This window comes from Cyanistes caeruleus, chromosome Z (assembly GCF_971803275.1).
Source record: "Cyanistes caeruleus chromosome Z, bCyaCae1.hap1.1, whole genome shotgun sequence".
NCBI lineage: Eukaryota > Metazoa > Chordata > Aves > Passeriformes > Paridae > Cyanistes > Cyanistes caeruleus.
The window spans coordinates 27,596,019-27,617,795 of record NC_141732.1 but is presented as its reverse complement, the minus strand read 5'-3'; the positions used below and the strand labels follow the sequence as shown (position 1 = coordinate 27,617,795).

Here is a 21,777-nt window from a genome sequence, read left to right as displayed (position 1 = left end):
CTTTTTGTTTTTAAATATAAAAGCAGTACCTGTCATGCTGTCTCCTGGCCCTTTGGAGACAGGGTGACAAACAGGGCACTTGGACCTTCCACCTAACCCTACAGGCCTAGTTCCTTTCAGCCAGTGATACGTCTTGTTGTATCCCTGGTGATGTGACAGTCATATCCAGGAGCTGTCAAATGGCATTTCCAGTGATCCAAACTCTCAGAGTAGCATGCTGCAGGCTTGCTAACTTCAAAGTTACAACTTTACAACTCCAAGAACAGGAAACAGTTTAACCTTAGAATCGTGGGAAACCTCAAGAAAGGAAAAAAAAACCGCTTGTCTAAGTCACTTTTTGACTCATCGACTAAATACTCAAGTCCTCACCTTAGAAAGTCTTTGTGGTCATAAACAGATAAAAATCCTCAAATAAACTTGTCATCTCTAAAGGTCCCAGATCACCATAGATCAACTGCACGAGTCGTCACGGCTCCACAACTTCTGCTGGAGCTTGGTCAGGGAGATGTTGTCTCCTGGGCAGCATGTAGGTGCAGGGCAGACACCCCTGGCTACTCACCACCGTGGTCTGGTGTCCGGTGAAACACAGGGAATGCAATGGGTTCCCATGGGCCTTCCCACTTATTCGTATTCATGTCTTTGTTCATTACTTTAGGTGTGGGAGACAGGGCATCACCAGACAAATGTTGTGACCGGAAATGACTCAACATTACTGGGTTCTGGGATCGTTCCGCTGCTGTTAAGTGATTTAGGGTGTAAACAGCTTTTTCTACTCTACTCTGTGGTGTTGTGCTACACATTCCCCCGTTTTGTTTATCTAAGATGTGTTTTAAAGTGCCCTGTGCTTGTTCTACGATAGCCTGTCCAGTTAATAAATGGGGAATACCCGTTTGGTGTGACACACCCCATAGCTGTAGAAATTGTCTACTTTTTTGGGAGGTATAAGCAGGTCGGTTTTCTCTTTGCATGTTACGGGGGATGCCCAAAGCAGCAAAGGCTAATCAACAACGTGCGATGGCATCCCGACCTTTTTCTCCTGAGTGTACTGACGCCCAGATTGCCGATGAAAAGGAATCAATTGACACACGCTCCTATTGCAGTCTAAATTCAGGAATATCTATGACATCAGTCTGCCAGATTTGGAAAGCTTTGAAGCCACGGGGATTAAGTCCCCTTTGTGGTGGAGCAGTGTGGCTCTGGCAGTCAGGGCAGGTATTAACTATGTTACGAGCTTCTGTGTTCCGCAGCATAAATTGCCTCCGTGGAGCTGCAACACCTTGATGGAAGAAGGCGGCGTGTGTGAGGCTTTTGCTCGGGCAAGTGTGTCTGGTTGTGGTGCTGTGCCGGCGGGGCTAGCTAAGTGATCTGCTGGTGCGTTGCCCTCTGTAATAAAACCTGGAAGATTGGTGTGGCTTCTGATGTGAAGGATTTAGTAAAGACGATTTCTTGCTTGAATGCTACGCCGCAGGGTTTTGACTAGGCCAAATAACTGTGCATTGTCAATTTCCTTTAATAGAGCTGGATCTAATCTCTGTGTAATGGCTGCAACATCGGCAGAGTCAGTGACTGTGTTTAAAGGAGTATGGGGAAAACGCTGAAAAGCCACGGTTATGGCATGTAGCTCAGCTAACTGAGCTGACCCCTTTTCATGACCTAATGTTTGCCACTCCCTTTCTTCCTTCCACAAGGAACAATTGCTTTTCCTGGTGTTTTTTCCCAAACCGTCAGCAAACACAGTGAACACAGTAATACCTTTTAAGGGAGTTCTACTCTTCAGAAGTTTCAGGGATACTGCAGTGGTCTTAATTGCAGTGACGTATGACTCGGTAGATGGTAAGAGATTTGCCCTGAGAAATTTTGTAAGGCACTTGGCAAAGCAGTGCTCTTGGCCTAACACCATTCAAATTCTTCTTGTGTTATAGGAAGAATGATTTTTGAAGGATCTTTTGCAGTCACTTGTAAGCAACTTTGATGACATCTCATGATTAGCTGGGCAATTAATTCAAAGATGCTAGGGGCTGTCTTTTTTGGTTGATGGGGTAAGAACATCCATTCTAAAACATGCAAAAGGGTCAGACAACTGAGTACCCCATTGTCCAATAATTGCAGCAGGATGGAATTCAGCAGTGCATATAAACACAGTGACACACACTTCTGGGAAAAGCCGGTGGACCTGTCTGTTTGTGAGGGTCTGCTCTCCTCTTTCAAGAATGGCTTTTTGCTTCCTGAGGGAAGTTAGATCAAGATCACCCTTTAGGAGGCAAAATAAGGGTACTAATTGTGGAGCGGTGGGTCCTAGATAGGTTCTGAGCCACTTGATAAGAAGTTTTGAGCATCACTGAAATTCTTAATTTTTGTTGAGAATTGAATTGTTTGGGGCTGAATAGTCTGATGCATAATTTTGAGCCCAAGGTACTTCCAAGGTGGTTGCTGCTGAAGCTTTTCTGGTGCCACTTGCAGCCCAAATGATTTTCATGCTTGTATCAGGCTTGGCCAAATTAGTGAAAGATCTTCTTAGTTAGAGTGGCTATTAAAATGTCATCCATATCATGATATAATGATAACAGTAAGGCAATTGTTGCCTTACTGATGAGAATGCCCAAGCAACATGCCATTGGCAAACGGTAGGGCTATTTTTCATGCCTTGAGGAGGAACTTTCCATTGATTGTGCTCCAAAGGGGCAGTGTTCTTAAAAGAAGACACTGTGCAGGCAGACTTTGAGGTATCATTTGGCTGTAGTGGAATAGGAAAGAAACAATCTTTTAGATCCACAGTCAGAATGTCCAAGTTGTCAGGAAGCATTGTGGGAGATGGCACAGCAGGTTGTAAAGCTCCCATGTTTCTGTGACTACACTGATTTTTTTTCAGGTCCTGGAGCAACCTCCATTTCCCCGACTTCTTTTTGATGACGAACAGCGGGGTTTTCCAAGGGCTTGTGGAGGGTTCTAGGTGCCCTTGAACCAGCTGCTCCTGCATCAAAGACTTAAGGGCATGTTGTTTTTCCTTCTCTAGGGGCCACTTTGGTACCCACAGAGGCTGAGAGGTAACCATTTTAGGACTAGTGTATGAGATTTCAAACAGCCCTTTCAAACAGTAGCCCCATCAAAAATCTGTCCCCACCCAGACTCCCCAGGCAGATAAAACATCCCTCCCCAAGAGGTTAGGTGGTGCTGCAGTGAAGTAAGGTCAGGTGGTGGCTGTCTGACCCTCTGGACTTTTCAGCAACACAGGCTTACTGCTCCAAGAGCTCTACGTGGTCCCATCGAGGCCAGCAACAGTGGATCCCGCAGCTGTGGTGGGCCATGATGAAGGCCAAGTTTGGGCAGAGATGATGCTGACATCTGCCCCTGTGTCAATCATTCCACTAACCTTTATTTGGGAGGGCTGTGCCCACGGCACTGTGATAGTACACACCATGTTAGGCCTCTGATCGCCAGCAACCTGGGTCCAAAATACGTGAGGTTCGTTCACCGGTCGACCTGAGGCCTTGGTCTCCTCTCACCTTGGGGTCTGTATTTGGAACACAAGACATCAAAGGGATAAGCTGGGCTATTTTGTATTTTTCAGGAATAGTCACAATAGTGGAATAGAGGGGTAGCATGTATTTATCCGGTAAAGTCTGAATTAATAAGAGCAGGGTGTACATCGATATCTTGCATAGTGGCACTGGACCTTGCAAGTACGAGTGCTCTCAGCCTTCTCCCGATAGGCCCCTGGGCATCAAGTGGGATTTGATGTACTTTTAAGGTGCTTATGGTCACTGAGATGAGGGTGGAAACATCCATTCCAGCGGCTCCTTCATTCCTCCCTGTGAGCTACTCGCACAGGCTGCTGTGATAGATTGGCATTTAAGAAAACAAAGAGAAACACCTCAAGAAGTCCAAACTGCTAGAGGCTGTTTGGTGGGAGTTTTTCTCCCGGCCAACAACTGGCCATTTCTAAGAATTGACATCCGTTTTGACTATTGAAAAGTAAGATCAACCTGTGAACGCCACCTTAAGACCTAAGCCTGGGAATTTCTTTGTCTCTTTGTTTCTGGCTGGGAAAGGTAGCAGAGCTCCAGCTGGCCTCCCGTTCCCCTGCCCAGGCCATGTGGCCCACGCAGGGGCTGGGCTGGGCCTGCCGCGGCTCCCGGCCGAGAGATGGGGCCTGCGGAGCTTCCCCCCGGGCTCTGGCCGGGCCAGGCCGGTCCCTGGCTCGGCTGCAGTTTTTGCTCTGACTGAATTCACCAGAGATGGTCGAGTAGAGAAAGAAAAGCGCTCTTGACTTGCAGCGAGCTGAGACAGGGACCACACTCTCTAGAGCTACCATGAAGAATCTTCCATCGCAGACAGCTCCAGCTGCTGCTCCAGCAGAGATCACAAAACCATCTACAGAGCCTGGACAAGGTTTTAGCCCTTTCATTACCCAGATGTGACCGGCAGATTAATGGGTTTTTTTTCCAGAGAAAGAAAGAGAGAGTAATCAACATGTAAAAAGAGACTTTATAAACTATCAGAGACAGTGAAGGAAAGAATTAAGCTTTAGAAGAGATGAAGAATAAGGAGATGCTTTAATAAGCTGAAATATTTTTCTGTGAAAGCTACAGAGATAGACAACAGCGTTCTGAAAAAACTGCTTTAATTCATGACAGAGTATTTTGGGAGGAATAGAGCAGTTCAAAGTGTGGATTTTGAGCAAAAAGTGAAGTGGTTGTGATACAGTGAGGTGCTGGAACAGAGGGGGAGAAGTAATAGTTGAAGATTTGTGGCTTTGTAGAAGCAAAGAGAAAACTTCTGTTTGCAGGGAAGCTCACAGAGACAAATGAAGGGAACTTTTGCCTTTGAATAACTCATCCTTAAAAATGACATCCCCAGACTCATTTGACCCATAACACACCTCAGAGTGATGTAAAATGAGAGAAGACAACGGATAGCAGATTTACAAGCAGCTGGCATCAGAGAATTTTTTATAAAGAAAATTAGTTTTCTTGTGAGAAACTCCAGAGATTCGCAGAAAAAGACTTCTGTTTCTCTACAGAGACTGATAAGAAAACTCTAGCAAGAATTGGGACTGTTTTAAATACCAAAGTTTTTTTGTTGCTATGTTGTCATGACGAATAAGAAAATGGCTGAGTAGTGGGGGAGAAAAGGGTTTTCTGGGAGTATTATTCTCGTTTTCTTATAGTTATATTAATAATCTTGCTTTATTCCTTTTAAGTTTTATGCCTGTTTTGCTCTTCTTCTAATCCATATCTCACACCAAGAAAGAAGTAACTTTTCTAGTAATTTTTTACTTACTGCTTTAAAACCACAGCACCTGCACAGGAAGGCAAGGAGACCTCACGCTGGATTCTCCCTTTGCCTGCTCCTTGAGACAATGTCTGTTAGTATGGAATTGTGATCTGCATTGCTTGGCTAAATGACCGGGTTTTCCACCCTTGTTACAATTGATGTCCATATTCCTCTGACCCTGGCATGTTCCCACTGAGGCGGCCTTGTGGGGACAGTTCATTTTTAGGTGGCTTTGCTGTCTGCATTTCTAACACTGACAAGGTGACACTCTTACAGCAGCGGCAATTGAAACAGCTGGTAAAGTCATCCTGTGGGAATGAGAACCAACATTAGAACAGGCAGGGATCATATCATTTAGTGATGGATTTTCATTTGGTAGCAGTTCTATAATCCTTCAACCATCCTCGTTCGCATTGCCCCTTCCTCACTGCAAAATCAAGGCATTTCTGGCCTCAGGATTTGTCATTTGTTTCTCCATCACACCTTGTAACCTCCACATGAATTGTAGATATGCTTCTTTGACTCCTTGTTGGATATTGGAATACGCTTGTGTTGGATTGTCTTATTTGCTACTTTAAATAATGCCTTTGTTCCCAAGTATTTCATCCATGCCATTGTTAGTGGATGCAGTTTGGCCTGGAGTTTTGGATGTCTCGCTGGTGCTAGTCCTAAAAGCTGAGGGACCTCGGCCTCGTAACATGGATCTTGGAGTGGAACTTTTATATTGTTTAACTCCATGATTATCAGCGCAGTGTCTCCATTCCATCTGCTGATTCCAACAGCATATATTGGACAGTTGTAAACATTCATTTGGCTAGTTGCTTCATGTCAAATGGTGTTCCTTCCTCTGTTGTTAAAGAGCACAGCATATTAGCAACGGCAGGCAAACCTGATCCGTGCTTGGCAACCAGCTGACGCAGCTCAGGAAGTGCCAGCCATTGGAAAGGGGTGCATTTCCCTGGTAGATTTCCACTGCCTCTTACTACGGGAGATGCAGCAATTGTCCCGTCCTCTGGCTCCCAGCCCCCTGACACGGGCACATCCATTTTTTCTGCTCCTTCACTTTCCCCACTCACAATAGCTGCCTGCTTCACCTTTTGCCAGATGCTTACAGGATCAGGCAGGGCTGTTGGCAGTGCAGTGATGGCGGTGACATCTCAGGGCTAACCAAGGGGACGGTGGCTCTGGCTCTCTCTGGTTGTATCCCTGGCGTCCCTTGCCGCTCTATTTTCCAGAGGTAGCTCCATCTCCGGTGATAGCAGCGTGTCTGCTGCAACAGCAGCGGCAACATCAGGACTCTGTGGTCCACCATTATTTCTGGGTATGATGCTTCACTGGGCACCAGATGCTTCTGATGACACGTGTGTCTCAGGCAAGCGCTGTTGTGATGCTGCACAGGTGCGTTTGAAGCAGCTGCAGGATGCTCTTTCTCCATAGAAAATGCGCGGCCAGCACAGCCAGGCATGCTCACAGAATGCCTGCTCATCAAGGCTGCAGAGCACAGCTCCACAACAGAAGCAGCTTGGCAGTGGCCAGGGCTTGACAGCAGCTGGACATGGTCCCACATTGCCCAGCAGTAAGCACCTCTCTGCAGCACTTGGAGGCAGGGCACGGAGGTGTGGCAGAGCACGGAGCGGCGGCAAACCCCACTCCATCACCAGGCACTGCCTCACTGGGGCAAGGAACCTCATCGGAGCAGCCAGGTGCCGCTTCAGGCTTTTCTGCAGGTGCCAAAGCCCATGCACCCATGCACCCATGCTGCTGATATCCTGCAATTAGAAAAAAGGAAAAAACAGAAAGGAGAGGTGTTGACCAAGCATGGCACTCTACAGCACTGTTAGTAGCTCTAAGGCTGTGGGCAGCTTTTCCCCTCTGTGCCACGGCTGTCCCACCACTCTTCACAGCTCAAATGCTGCCAGCAGCTTTTCCCAGATGCCCCATGTCTATCCCACAGCTCTGCTCAGCCCAGATGCTGCAGGCAGTTCTTTCCAGCTGTCTTTCTTCTCTGCCCCTTCTGTCTCCCCGCTCCACCCCTGACAGCCCCTGTATCACTTCCAGTGGTCACCAGTTGTCGCAGTCTGGGAGACACACAAGTGACAAGACACGCTGGGTTCATGCACAGCAGCCACCTTTCACTGAGTTCAGCTCTCTTTATATAGATCAGAAGGACTGCACGGGCAATCCCCACTGGCTGAACCGGTTGCCACCCGGTCAGCCAGGCAAGAGCTGCTCTGTCCCCAATGCTCTAGGCCTGCTCTCCAACAGCTCCCACTGGTCAAGTGACATAATCGAGGCACTTACATAAACACACACCTTTCACTTACAGAACGGGGTTTCATTATAATTGTGAGGCCTTCAGGCCAGCTGTTGACCACCACAGTACAGGAGAGCCTCATTTGTCTGCCCTTTGAGGTGGCTGCTCACTGCAGCCTCTTGAATCTGGAAACTTCATCTGGAGACTGAGTTCTCTGCCCCATGTTTTTTCCCAGAGACCAGGGCCTGTCAGCTGCTGTCCCAGGTGGCTTTGAGGGTGGCCCCTGTGACCCTACTGCAAACAACAGCGGACAGTGGCAGGTGGTTGTTTCCAAAATCACGTCCTTCAGGGGCAGTGTGTTGTGTACATCCTTTGTCCAGCCAGGCCCCAGACCTGGGGATCACATGCAGGCACTGCTGCTGCTGCCACTGAAGTCAGTGAGGATTTGCTGGTTGGCTTCCATCCCAGCAGAACTGGTCACTTACAAAGCCAGGGGCTGATGCTGTCCTGCAGATCTCTGGGCTGCATGGGTGGGAGGAAGCTGTCCCTTGCTGTTATTCTCCATCAGGAAAAGCTGTGCCAGCCAGGTGTGCATCAACACAGCAAACAGGGAGTGTGAGAGTCTCTTCCATCTGTGTCTGCTGAGAGTTTTGACTTTTGAGATGAAGTGGCACAAAGTCCATTGCTTTAGGTCCCTCTCTGTATCGCTGTGTTAGATAATGCTGCTACCTCGGCCTGTAGCACAGCAGCAGGGCAAAAAGCCTCTCAGCTCAGCAGGTGCAATAAGCTGCTATCAATGCACAGAAAAACTGCATTTTGTCTTTATGAGGGAGATGAGCACTGTTTGAGCAGTGAGAAAATAGGGAATGATGCTCCTGAACTTTCCTTCTTTCCTTCTGTCAATTACAGGCAGATCTCTGTGGCTCCTGGGTGTGCCCATGACTGGCAGCAAAAGGGGGAATCTCCAGTGCCACACCCAGGTTGGGCCATGAGGTGCCAGGACCAGGAGCATGGCCCTACATGAGCTCACCTGCAAATTGTGTCTAGACTTGCAGGTAGGTGCCACAGCCCAAGTCAATCAGTTGGGCCTGTCTGGTGGCCAGGTTGAGGAGGATTTGTTGGGTTGGATGTCCCTGTGCAGCATGTCACAGCTGCTGCCGTGCCATTGCTATAAACGGGCTCAGAGTTTTTGGGAGGAAAAACAAAGTCAAGCCCTTTATTAACCACACTACAGAAAAACACCAACAGAGGCAAGAGACACTGATTAGGGCACCTCCAACAATTATCAGTATTTTCTTCCACCGTTTATGGGTATCATTCATTCCTAGATACTGTTTCCAAGGCAGCTCACCTACAGAAAAAGTGAATTTAGGGCCTCTTCTCCATATACACACCTCACCAATGGCATCAGATCACAAGCTCCAGACTTCCTCTTCTGGTCTTTTATCTGGTGTGGATTCTCCTTTTTCTAATACCCATAGTAAATTCTGTAGGCTCAAAGGCATTCCTTTCCATGGCCAGATTTCGGCCATTTGGGTGTCACCACAAATCCAAAAGTTAGTAATGTTAAACTCACGGCTTATTCTCTCTGCCAAATCCAAGAATAGGTTTTCCCCCCTATGGTACCTGTATCCCAGGTCCCTGCTTTATTATCCCTCTCCCCTCTCTATCTTTGATCCAGTCTGGCTTATAAACTCCTTTGGCAGTACCACTTGCAATAGGCTTTTTCTCTGAACAAATCCAGTTCTCCTTCATAGAGCATTCCCCCAACAATTTTCATTTCATGTTCCCTACCTTTTTGGACAGCCAATACATTTTCCCATCCTCATTACAATAGTCAGTTCTAAAAAGTTGATACAATTGAGGTTTGGGTCAGTATGTACTCTGAGGACAGCAGTCCAAGAGTCTCCTGCATATGTGGGGTAGTAGCACTTACCACAGGGAGCCACTTCTTCTCTCTGGACCATTACTTGTAAGAGGAGAAATATCAGCAGGAGTCTGGTACAGGTCACTTTCCCACCCACGCCTCACTTTCTCACCTGTGGCTCTTTTTGTGGCAAGAAGTGTATCCTGATCCAGTCATGCCTCCCTTCTTTTGGCACTCCTTGCCGGCTCCTATTTTACTTCTTTGTTGCAGGAGCTTGTCATTTTCCCTTTTGTATCCATTTGCTTGTTTCTTTTAGGGCCTGATTGCTAGATGTGTGGGAGAATGCTCTATCTGCTTCTTAGGATCTTGGCATCTGCAACAAGAAATACCAGAGGTTAACAAGGAACCTTCAACCTCGTACATTCTCATACGTTATACAATTTCTTTAAATAGATTATACACAGTTAAAACTTAATATATTTTAAATACATTCAACAAGGGTTGAATATTTAAATAGAGTTAAATAATTAGTGTGGCTCATAGTTGCAACTTTTAAAACAGACTCTTATTATTTCCTGTTCCCAGGAGGTTGATTTGGAAATTTCTTCTTTCAAATGAGCTTGGTGTCTGACACTTTTGTTGTTGTCCATTCTGTGGGAGTAGAAGCTGGTTCCTTAGGAGCAGGGACTGGTCCTTTGACTCTGGTGACATGTGTCCATCCCTTTTCGTGTGTTTGGGTCACTGTTTCAGTGATTAGCAAAACTCGGAAGGGACCTTCCCATCTTGGAGTTAATGCTTGTTCTCTCCATGTTTTAATCAGGACCCAATCTCCAGGTTTAAATTTATGTACTTTAAAATCAGAGGGGGTGGTTTGAGGGAGTTATCCTTTCTCCCCTAATTCTTCCAAGGTGTTAGCCACTGCCTGTATTTATATTATATATTATTTTTATTATTGTATTTTCTGTATGTATATTATACTCCTCATATGTTCCAATGGTACCCGGAGTGGTCAGGAATGGTAGACCAAACATCATCTTGTATGGGGAAACCCCCTAATCTGCTCTAGGTTTTGTCCTTACCCTCGTTAAAGCAAGAGGAAGACACTTCAGTGAATTGCTTTTTGTCTCTTCTGTTAATTTCATGAGGGCTATTTTTAGTGTTTGATTGATTCCCTCAAAGTTCCCGTCCAGAACTTTGTGGCCTCCAGGGGGTATGGAGTCTCCAAGCCATATTTAGGGCAGCTGTTATTTGATGGAGGATTTTTGACATAAAATGTGGACCTCTATCTAAATCTATAGTATTTATTAGTCCATACCTTGGTATAAATTGTTCCAAAAGGAATTTATTAAAGACTTCTGCTGTTGCCTTGGTTGTTATGAGTTAGATGATCAATTATAACCAATAGATATTTGAATCTTTGTACCTGGGGAAGTTCACTATAATCTAGCTTCATATTTTGGAAGGGTCTTCTAGCCAATTCTCTTCCCTCTTGAGGAAATTTCCCCATTACCTTTTGGTTTACCCGTTAGCAGATCGTGCATTCTCGAGTTATAGCTCTAAGGACTTCAAATACTCCAATAGAGGCATAAGTCCGTACAAAGGGATCATTAACGCTTGGGTCCCCCAATGGGTTGAAGCATGGAGGCTCTCTAACACCTTCTGAGCCAGTGGTTTGTTTAGTACTTGCCTCCCATGCAGCATCCTCCATTCCCCTTTTTCATTTTTAACAGCACCATGCTTTTATAATTCTTCTTGCTCTTTTTCACTGAATATCGGAACTCCCTCATCTTCTTTGTTTCTATCATCCTTACCCCCCACTTCTACCAGCTGTAGTATTTTGCTGGTGTTCTCTAAAGCAACTGCCTTGGCTACTTGGTCAGCTAAGTGATTTCCTTTTATTCTCACTGAATCTCCTTTCTGATGTCCTTTCACGTGGACTACTGCTATCTCCTCTGGCCCCATCAAAGTTTCCAGCACAGCTTTAATTAAACCCTCATGAATTCACGATTTCCCTTTGCAACTTACAAAGCCTCTTTCAGTCCAAATTTTCCCAAAGGTGTGTACCACCCCCTCAGCAGATCTGGAGTCTGCAGAGATAGGTCCACTCTTTCGATTAAGCCATTTCCATCCTTTTAACAGTGCCTAGCTCTCGCAGCACTGTGCAGACCAACTATCAGGGAGCTTTCCTTTCTCTGTAACAGTCATGTTACACCCGCCAATGATGGCGTATCCCGACATTCTTGTTCCATTTACTACTTTGGATGAACCGTCCACAAAAAGAATTTCCCCTTTGGTTAACGCATGCGCCAGAAGGTCTTCTCTGACCTTGGACTGTAAATCAATGATCTCAAGGCACCAGTGCTCTGACTCCTCTTCTGTTGGTCTTCCATACGGGAACTGCGAGGGATTCTGAATTTTTGTAATTGCTAATCCCAGGCTTTCACTATTATGCCAAATTAATTCATATTTTGAGAGTCTATTATCTGATGTCCAGTGACCAGCCCTTTTGCTTAGAATGGCTTTCAAATCATGTGGGGTATACACTTGGATTTTGCTCCCAAACGTTAGTTTCCAACTCTCTTTTATGAGGGCTGCTGTCGTGGCTATGGCTTGGAGACAATTTGGCCACCCTCTAACCACAGCATCCAATAATTTTGACACATAAGCCACAGGCTTCATAAGCCCACCCCACTCCTGTACCAGGACACCATAGGCAATTCCCTCTTCAGTATTAACAAATGGTTCAAATCATCGACTGTTGTAGTTGATAGCCTGAAATGTATCTTTTCCCATCTTTTATTTGTGATCCTCCCCCGACCCCCAGCTTCTCTTTTTCCTAATTGTTTACCTGGTGTCAAGTTACCACGGTTACTGAAGTTTCTCTCCTCAGCCCCACGGTGAGAGGCCGGATAGAGTAAAGAGAGGACCCCGCTGGCATTTCCAGCTGCTTGAAGTTTCTTTAGCCCAGGAAAGCACGGGGTTGAGAGAAGAGAACCCTTCTTTCCAACACGGAAGTTTGTAACTCTGTTTTTCTCGTCCCAGAATGCCTCTGAGCTATGGAAGCTGAGAGGCCAGGCTTACCTTGCCTTCCCTTTCTTTCCCCCCTGGGTTGCCAGGAAACCAAGCCCCCCCTCTCTCCTCCTCTGCCCCTCTGTGGAGAATACTCCTACACCTTTGTGGGCATTTGAAGAAGTTGGTGTCTGTTATTTCTTATCTTGGTGTGTGTAACCTTGATTTGTAGAAAGTTTGTAAGATGTACTAACTGAGAAAAATAATTGGTTCTTTCTCTGATGTTCCCTCCCTCCGAGAAACCCTGTTAAAAGAGACCCCCCAGACCCCAAATCCTTTGTCTCTCGTCCCTTGGATTCCCCTTCACAGAAATAAACTGTGGAATGCAAACCAGAGAGAGAGTCCCCCCCTGATTTCTTTACTCGCTCTATAGACTTGAATTCTTGAAGAAAATCAGTGAATCTCACAAACATATGCTGGCTCAAAACTCGAGTGAAGAGAAACCTCATCACTGAGCTAGCCGGGCCACACTCGAGAAGATCGAGTCAATCGACTTGGATCTGGCAAGCTCAATACAAGGGCACTAGCCAATCTTGCTTTCTATTTCAGGAACTTCTTTTCATCGTCCTCAAGCCAAGTGATAGGTTCACTCCCTACCAATTAATCATATAAGAATTTAACTAATTTAGTATGATCTTCTATCCACAATTTGCAAGATCCAATTAGCTCGATTAATTTCCTTATATCCATTTTGGTCTTTGGTGCCGATAATGATAATATCCCTTGGACTCGGTTTGGATCTAACTTTCCGTATCCTTTTCCAGTGAAATGCCCTAAATATTTCGCTTCAGGTTCTACAAATGGTAGTTTCTTTTTTGACATTCTCAAACCTTTCTCCCCCAAGAAATTTAGTAAACTCACTGTCATATTTTGGACCTCTTCTTTTGATTTCCCTGAAACCAAGAGATCATCTACATACTGTAGGACTTGTTCCTTTACTGAGCCCAGACCATTTCATTAGTTCCTCTAAGACTTGTCCAAATCAATTGGGAGATTCCGTCAATCCCTAGGGTTGCTGGGTCCATTGCAACTGTTGTTTCCGGCCTGTTTCCTCGTCTGCCCATTCAAATGCAAACCACTTCCTGCTTTCCTTCTCTAAGGGGCAGGACCAAAAGGCATCCTTCAGATCAATGACGCTGAACCATGCCTGTTCTGATGGCACTTTATTTAATAAATGATATGGATTAGCCACCACCGCGTACCTGGTGACAGTTTGTTCATTAACCTCTCTCAAATCTTGCACTAACCCATATGTACCATCACGTTTCCTGACTGGTAAAATTGGTGTGTTATCTGGTGACATACATGGTTCTAATATTCCCCCTTCAACTAACTCCTTAATCGCTGTACTTAACCCTCGTTTTCCTTCTGCTGATACTGGATATTGTCTCACCCTGATGGATAGTATTTCATTTTAATCTCTATGGGGGGAATATTTAATAGTCCGTGACATCCTTTTTCTGCCCACACCTTGGGATTTACCCCTTTTTCATCTTCATTTCTCAGTACCAACATCCTGGCTACCACACGTCCTCCCTCTGCTACCACTCCTATTTGTAGCTGCACTTGGAAGTCCCGGCTCAAAAGATTGCACCCTATGTCCAGCACGTACAGCAAATCTGCACACCCCTCCCAGATACTCCCTTTTACTTTCACCTTTTCTACAAGAAATACTTCAAATGGTTCATTTTTTGCACCATTCACTTTACATCTGCAATTACTTAATTTATACCCCCTTGGAATCTCAGAAATATTGATCTATCTGACCCAGTGTCAACTGAAAATTCCTGTTCTTCGCTCTGAGGGACAATTTCCATCTTTACCACGGGCTCCCTCTGATGTTCAATCCCATCCCATAGAGCATAGAGCCCCTGACACCCCTTATCGTCTCCCCTCAAAATCTTTTCCCAGGTATCTTGTTCTTTGGCTATACTTTCATCTTGCTCTCTCTTCTTACAAAACCTCTTGATATGACCCTTCTCATTACAGCAATAACAAACCATATCCACCCACAGGGATTGTCTCTCTCCATCTCCTTCTTTCTTCCCCTCTGCCCATCTTTTCAATCCCCCTTTCTCCTCTTTCACTGGCTCATTTTTATCAACCCACATACTTGGCTTTGCCACTGCTATCATGATTTTAGCTTTTGCCTTGATTTTCTCCACCTCCCTTCTTAAGCATATATGGATGCTAGCTTTGGAACAGGCTGCAGGGAGCTGCAGAAACTGCAGGCCCATGGCCTCTCAGTCCTGCCTGAGAAGCTAGCCTGGGAAATTCATAGGAGGATTTCAAAACAATCCTCAGAGACAGAAAACAACTGCCAGGTGCTGTTTGTCTGTCCTCTTGTTTTCCTTGCAGGAGAGAGTCAGGGGGGTAGTGAGCCCCACTGTCCAATGATGGTGATGTAGCACTTTGCTAACCAATAAGAGTTTCCTTTCTGTACTTTTCCACGTATCTGTCTATAAGACAAGCTAGAGCAATAAACTAGAGAGATTCTCCTGTTGTGACTCCCTTGAGAGTCCATGTCATTCTTTATCGCCGTTCCCAATCAGAACGACAAGCATACTTTTTGCACCTCCCTCAAGAACTCATTAAGGCCCTTCTCCTGCCAGTTACTCAATTTTTTCCAGTTTTCTTCTGATGTCTACCCTGGCTTTAGCTACAAACTGTATTCTTTCCAATACCTGTCCTTCTGGACTCTCTGGATCAACACTAGAGTATAATTGAAAATTCCTTTTCAATTTTTCGAGCCAAGTGCTGCGTCTTTCATCTTTCTCCTGGTGACTATCAAACACTAGCTTGGCATTATTTGCTCTGGCAACTGCCTCTCCTATTCCTCGTATCATCAGTGTTCTATAGTCCCTCATATTCCTCCATCCTTCTTCCTCGTTGGGATCCCATCCCGGTTGGTTATTAGGCACTTTTTCCTCTCCTCTAGGAACAATTTGATTCTCTCTTTCCCAAATCCTCATTGCAGCTGCCTGAATTAATTGATTCTCCTCTAGGGAGAAAAGTATACCCAGTATTGAATTTAATTCTTCCCAGGTATACATGCTTGGACCCAAGAATTGATCCAGTTGGTTCGGTACCTCAACTGGATCTTCCAATAGGGCTTTTATTTCCTTTTTATAATGTCTCAGCTCAGAGGCGGTCAGTGGGGCATCTACAAACCCTATTCCCCCTCTAGCACCCCACATAGGTACTTCTGTCAATGGAAACAACCTTTCAGATCTCTCTTTTTTACTCCTGTTTTTCTCAGCCTGGAATCTGGTATTGTACCTGTTGGCCTTTTTCATTCTCACTCTGTCTGTCACAACCGTATGTACTCTCTCCCCCTTGTGCACACTCCCTTTCCATTTCTGTCCCTAGTCTTTCTTTTAACCCCATCCTCTCTCCAACACATTGAGTTATGGGGGAGAAAGAGAAAGGGATATTCTGGAGGCTGTTGGGGGCAAGGATAGGTACAGGAATATCTGATGACTTAGGTGAGGGTTTGAAGATCCAGCTGGGATTACAGAAATAATTGGACGAGACACAGGGGAGGCTGTGGGAACCTGGAGTCTTAAAGGTGGTTCTGAGGAGGATGTGTGTGGTGTTGGGGAAGTGGAAGGTGAATTAAGATTCGTGGGGCAGGTAGGAAGAACAGGTTCAGAAGGAGGACATGAGGGTATGGACAGGGACTTAGTGGGAACTGAAGGCAAGATGGGGTAAGGTGCTAATGGCAGAGGAGGAGGATGATGGATAACAGGTGGAGTTGGGGGAGGAGGTGGTGGGAGGTTATCTAGGGGGTTCCACTTCTTTTCAACTTTTCCTCCTTCTTCCCTACCTGACCCTTCAGATACTTGGAAATACCTACACACTTTTCTCTGTCTCAACTTTCTCAAGCCAACAGGATGCATATTTTGCTTCTTCTTCATCTGGAACCTCTTTTAAACTGACATGTTTATTTAATGCCAAGCATAACCATTTTTCCTTGCAGCCATACCAAGGCCAATAGACAGGGCCCTCTGAAATGCTTTCCATTGCCCATATTTCAGTACAATACTTTATCATTTTTATTTTATTTAGGCCCTTTAAAATATCTTCTTTTTCCCACCTGTTCAACATTTCCCCCAGGGGACTATTAGCGCCTACTTCCTTAGGGGTGTTCTTTCGTTTTCCTTTCTGACCTTTTTTCCTACACACTGTCCCATTGTCTTTTACTATTGAAACTCAACTATTACTTTCAATGAATACAACCAAATCCAGAAGTAATAATGAATGTAATATAAATCCAACGGTATTACGGTCTACCTAGATCAGACATTAATAGGAAAACTAAATAAGAAAACACTTAAACAAGAGTAAATATGATATTCTAAACATTAGTTTAAAGAAATCCACTTTGGAAATGGCTACAGCGCAACTTATCAAACACACCCGAATGTTAACAACAACTGGAATGCCAACTGCAGGTGATCACCTGAAATAAGGGTAAGAGGGTAGCAAAACAGATTAATTAAAACATTCAAAAGCAGAAAGGCCAACAATTGAAGTAGTTGTTAAAATAGTATGGGAAACAAAAATAAATATGGCGGTCAAAGACAGAATGGCCAACAATGGAAATAGTAATTAAAATAGTTTGGGAAACTAAATAAATATGGGTGTCAAAAAAAAAAAATAAATGGCAGACAATTGAAATATTAATTAAAATAGCATGGGAAAATAAAATAAATATGTCTGTCAAAAACAAAATGGCAGACAATGGAAATTGTGACTAAAATAAAAATGGAATGAAACCCAAATGAAACAGTTGAAGAGAGTGAAATAAAAACAGTGATATCTATCCAATTAAAACCATTGTAACAATAAATATGGGTATTTATGATTAGCAGCTAAAGATGAGGAAATTCCTATGAATTAAATAACTATCCTATTCAATATGACCGCTCAGCTTAAAATGGATGTCTCAAATGACCCGTTACAGTCCAAAATGGCCGCCCCGCCAGCCCATTATGATCTGAAATGGCCGCCCCGCCAGCCCCGTACCATCTCAAATGGCTCTCTTGGGAAGTGATCTGGGGACTCTTGGCTAGCCTTCACCCCAGAACTGCACTCTCCAAGGACCCGCAGCTATACAAGAAAACCTGAAAACCACAGACTAACAGCAAATTCCTAGTAAAACTTCCAAACACAAGCCAAATCTCCCACAGATAAAATGGACATTAAACGAGCGAGAATAAATCACAAAAAAAAATAAATGACCAAATTATGACCAAACTAGAAATTTTAAACAAACTATAAATAAAAACATCAAGTATAGATATAGATATAGATACCCCTACTACCTCTGGGGTCCTAATTCCCTGGACAACAAATCCTCCCTTTGGTTGGTTTCCAGGCAATCACCCCTGCCCACCCCAGTCCTTCCTCCCTCCAGTCCCTCTTGGGTTCCTAGTTCAGAGGGGACTTCCCCTTCCCAACCCCCTCTTTGGGATTCCTAGCTCAGGGGGTGAGGGTTCTGGATAAGATCAACTGCACCTCACGAGCCTCCTTTTGGGAAGACAGGAGCCTTTGCGAGTAAGGCTGGTGTAAGGGAAGGTACTACCTGTCTCCCACGAGCTCCCTAAAAATCCCCTAAACAGGATTTTTAAATTGAGATTCTAGGAGTCCACTCACTCAATCTCAATTGCTTCCCTCTGTTCTCAGTCAGCCCACTCGCGGGAGTCTGGAAACGCGGTGCTAGCAGGCCCCACTTGCTTCTGGAGTCTCTATTAGCAGCCCCTGTCTTATTCACACTCACACTCACTTCACAGCCCCTTCCCCTCAGACCCCACCCACCACACCAACCTGTGTGTCGTGGGCCTCGCTCCCCCTCGAGGTGGGGTTGCTGTGCCTCTGCTGGTCTTCGGGTCCTATCAGCTGTCCCTTCCACGGTCTCGATGTAGTCCAGGGGGACAAAAAATACATGCGCACCCAAATCCGTCCTATGCCGAGACTGCTCCCCGGCATGATAGTTCCAGACGAGTTCCCAAAAATTGTTATAAATGGGCTCAGACTTTTGGGTAGAAAAACAAAGGCAAACCCTTTATTAACCAAACTACAGGAAAACACCAACAGAGGCCAGAGCCCATGACAAGCCTGAACTCTGCAATAGCAATGCCAAACACTCTCCCTTAAATCAAACTCTGCAGGAGGACCCCAAGTGGAAGCTCGATGCTCCTTTTATAGATCCCCCCTTGTCCATGATTGGTCCATTTTCAATCTGCCCTCTGATTGGTCCATTTCCCGGGCTGTCATTGGTCTTTAACGTGGTGCACTCCAGACCAATCATTCCCCCAGGGCGTCGAGTGATTGGTTGGCTTTTCCACCAATGGTTGTTTCTGGTGCAGACATCACCCCTGGCACATCATGTTCTGGAGTGTTCTTTTAACTTACCACCGCGCAATACCCCACCAGCCCTGCACCATCCCATCTCCACTTGACTGCCCCCACACCAATCACCGGACTTTGCCCACTTCCCTTCTAAACCCACGAGAACACAAACTCCCTAACAACAAATGTTAACTAACGACTAGGAACATTTTCTATTGAATAATTAGTAACTTATAACCCAGACATCAACAATTAATCAACATGTTACAACAAGTAGATTTCTTATGACACTTATAACACCACATGTCCTCCAGCACCTGGCAGAGCAGCTCCGGCACCTGGCAGAGCAGCTCCTGCACCACCCAGCTCTTCTGATAGGATCTCCCACACCAGAATGAAATCAAATAGGTCCTGGCACTGCTTCATCACCAACAAGAAGTTGTTGTGGAGCTCAAACCGTTCCAGGAGATGAACAGCACCACAGAATCCAGCGGATATCTTGTCCAGCAGCTCAATCTCCAGGGTCACGTGGATGCCATAGGGCTGCAGGAAGACCATGATGCTGAGAGTGGAGCTGGTGCTGTGCCAGGGGTCTGGAAATGCTCACCCATCCTGGGATGCTCTGTTCCCTGCGCTGAACCCACCCTGCCCCACAGAGCCCCTGGCCGAGCCCCGCTCGCCCCGGGGCAGCACTGGCCACTTCGTTGCCAGGCCGAAGCAGGCTCTGATGGAATCATGGAGCAGCTCTTTCTTCCTCCATGGCCATATCCACCGTCTCGTTTAGCTTCTTCTTCACTACACTATAACTTTTATTTCCGGCAACCTGCAACTTTCCCCTGATGCTCGCATCCCCTGGACCTCATCCCGCCTACTCACCCCCCACACTGCCATCTCTTCCTCACAAGCAAAGCGCTGTCCGGACTTTCCCCTGGAGCATTAGGAAGTGTTGAATGAGGAGCCTGCCAGTGCCAGGCAGAGCCAGCCATGAGGGAGGGCAGAGGAGTGGATGAGAAGGGAGAAATGCAGCCCCTGCGGGACAGTGCTGCTCTCCCGACGGCTCAGGGTGGGGAGGTGGGGCTGTGCGCGGCACCGTGCCCTCGGCACCGGGGCTGTTGATGTTTTCTTGTGCGGTTCTGCGTGAAAATCTGAGACTGCGGATAGGATTCAAAGAAAAGAATTCAACTGCTACTCTTGCTGCAGTTTGGATGCCAATCCAATAGAGCAGCTCAGCTCTCCCCCACGTCCCTCCTCCCTTGCCAATCCAGCACTTTCACACTGGAGCAAAGGGCCTGTCTGCAAAGAAACTGCTGGCTGGTTCATTTCTCCTGCTGGTTGTTGACACAGGTAGAAAACCAAAAGAGGCTGGATGCCAAGTCTCTTTAAACATGGTAACTTTGCCATGCTAATCCAAGACAAAGAGTCTTGACTTCTGCACAGTGTCACACAAATCACCTCGGTTGCAGCTGTGTATTGTCCCTGCTGAGGGTAAAATACTATCAGAGCTTATTCCCTGTCTCTAGAACTCACACTTGAACAAAGAACTGTACTCTAAGGTCTTACATTTGCACGTTTCTTGTGGTTCCAGCATTGCTTTCAAAGAAAAACAAGGAAAAGCAAAGTGTGCGTAGCTAATGATAGAGTGCCTAAAACTTGCAATGTCATAGGTTTTAGAGGTAAGGTGAATTTGGAATTAATGTGATTTAGAACTTGTGCAACATGGAAAAGGGGAGCTTATAAAGAAAGGAATTCCTACTTATGAACATCCTGGATTGTTTCTTTCTGTTTTTATTTCACTGTGGGAAAGCTTTCTCAGTTTCCAAGAATCTTTTCCACAGTCATGTTTGTTCTTTCCAAGCTCTTCTCTTTACTGGACAGCTAGGTTGCGCTTCTGCCACAAGATGTGCCACCAAGTGCAGCTTCTCTTGGCTTTCAACAATGTGTGTGCAGCAAGACTCTTGCAGCAAACCAGGAGAAATGGTTTGTGACCTTTACATCTTGTCTTTTCCTTGAAAACTAGAGAGTTGTGCCATTGGCTGGGTTTTCACTTAGACCATTGTGCCTGCCCAAGGAAAACTGCAGATAGTACCAGGAATTGTTAGGGACACAGCCCTGGGTGAACTCAGAGATAGGAGCTCCAGAGCCTACAGCCAGAAAGGGAATCTTGTGCAATAATCATTCCAACACCTCAATGTACATCTAGAGAGTGATCTAGAAGGTGAAGGTGGTCTGACAGAGGTAGTTTGCTTCTGTGTTCAGTTTAGATGATTCTACATCTTGTGCTTTGGTGTCACATTTCAGCTTTTGCGACCTCGGTCCCAGGCCAGCTGAGAGAAGTGTGGCAAGTAAAAAGATAGGCATGATTGGGTGACCCAAAAATAAAACCGCTTTAATGGCAAAATAACAAAAACAAAAGGCGAACACACAGTCCACCATAAAAGGTGAGAAAGGGGTGGCTACAATGGTGTATATATACGGAAGATCTGAGGGTAGCTCTGAAGGCAGGGTTCCAATGACAATCCAGGATTAGGAATATGAAAACTAATGCAACAAACAACAACCAATCCGGGGAGAGAACTAAGAACACTCTGGAAGCATAACCATGTATGTACAGGCTTGCTAGCGTCCGGCCTACAGGCTCTATTCCCATGGTCTTTGTTGATGTCTAAGGCTGGTTCATTATCAGTGCCAAGCAGTTCTAGCCCCAGCCTTTGGTACGAATCGAGTACAATCAGTTCATTCAAAGCAGCAGAACAAACATGACCTAGGAGAGTAGACGACTGAAAGAATTTGAGGAGAATATATGCGGGGAATGATTTGGCTATCTTGGTCTATAAGAATGATAATTCTTCTGACTTTCTAATATATTGCCTGTGCTTTTGACCTCCTTAACAAGGCCCTTTGCATCACACGTTCATCAGGAACTGAGCACACTGAGCTTCTGTAACTGCATGAAAGATGT

General features: G+C 45.6%; 1 long non-coding RNA gene across 2 annotated transcripts; it reads right to left on the bottom strand.

Annotated features, from left to right (window-relative positions):
• Nucleotide 1: 1 nt before the first annotated feature.
• LOC147648262 (uncharacterized) lies at nt 2-18,648 on the bottom strand. Of its 2 annotated transcripts, XR_015280478.1 has the most exons (5): nt 18,294-18,648; nt 9,568-9,768; nt 5,281-7,043; nt 3,371-3,511; nt 2-2,734 (listed from the first exon to the last, which is right to left on the bottom strand). It is a non-coding gene; the product is annotated as an uncharacterized LOC147648262 (long non-coding RNA). The 2 variants fall into 2 exon arrangements; XR_015280479.1 differs by lacking the exon at nt 5,281-7,043 and having other exon boundaries at nt 18,294-18,646.
• Nucleotides 18,649-21,777: the final 3,129 nt, after the last annotated feature.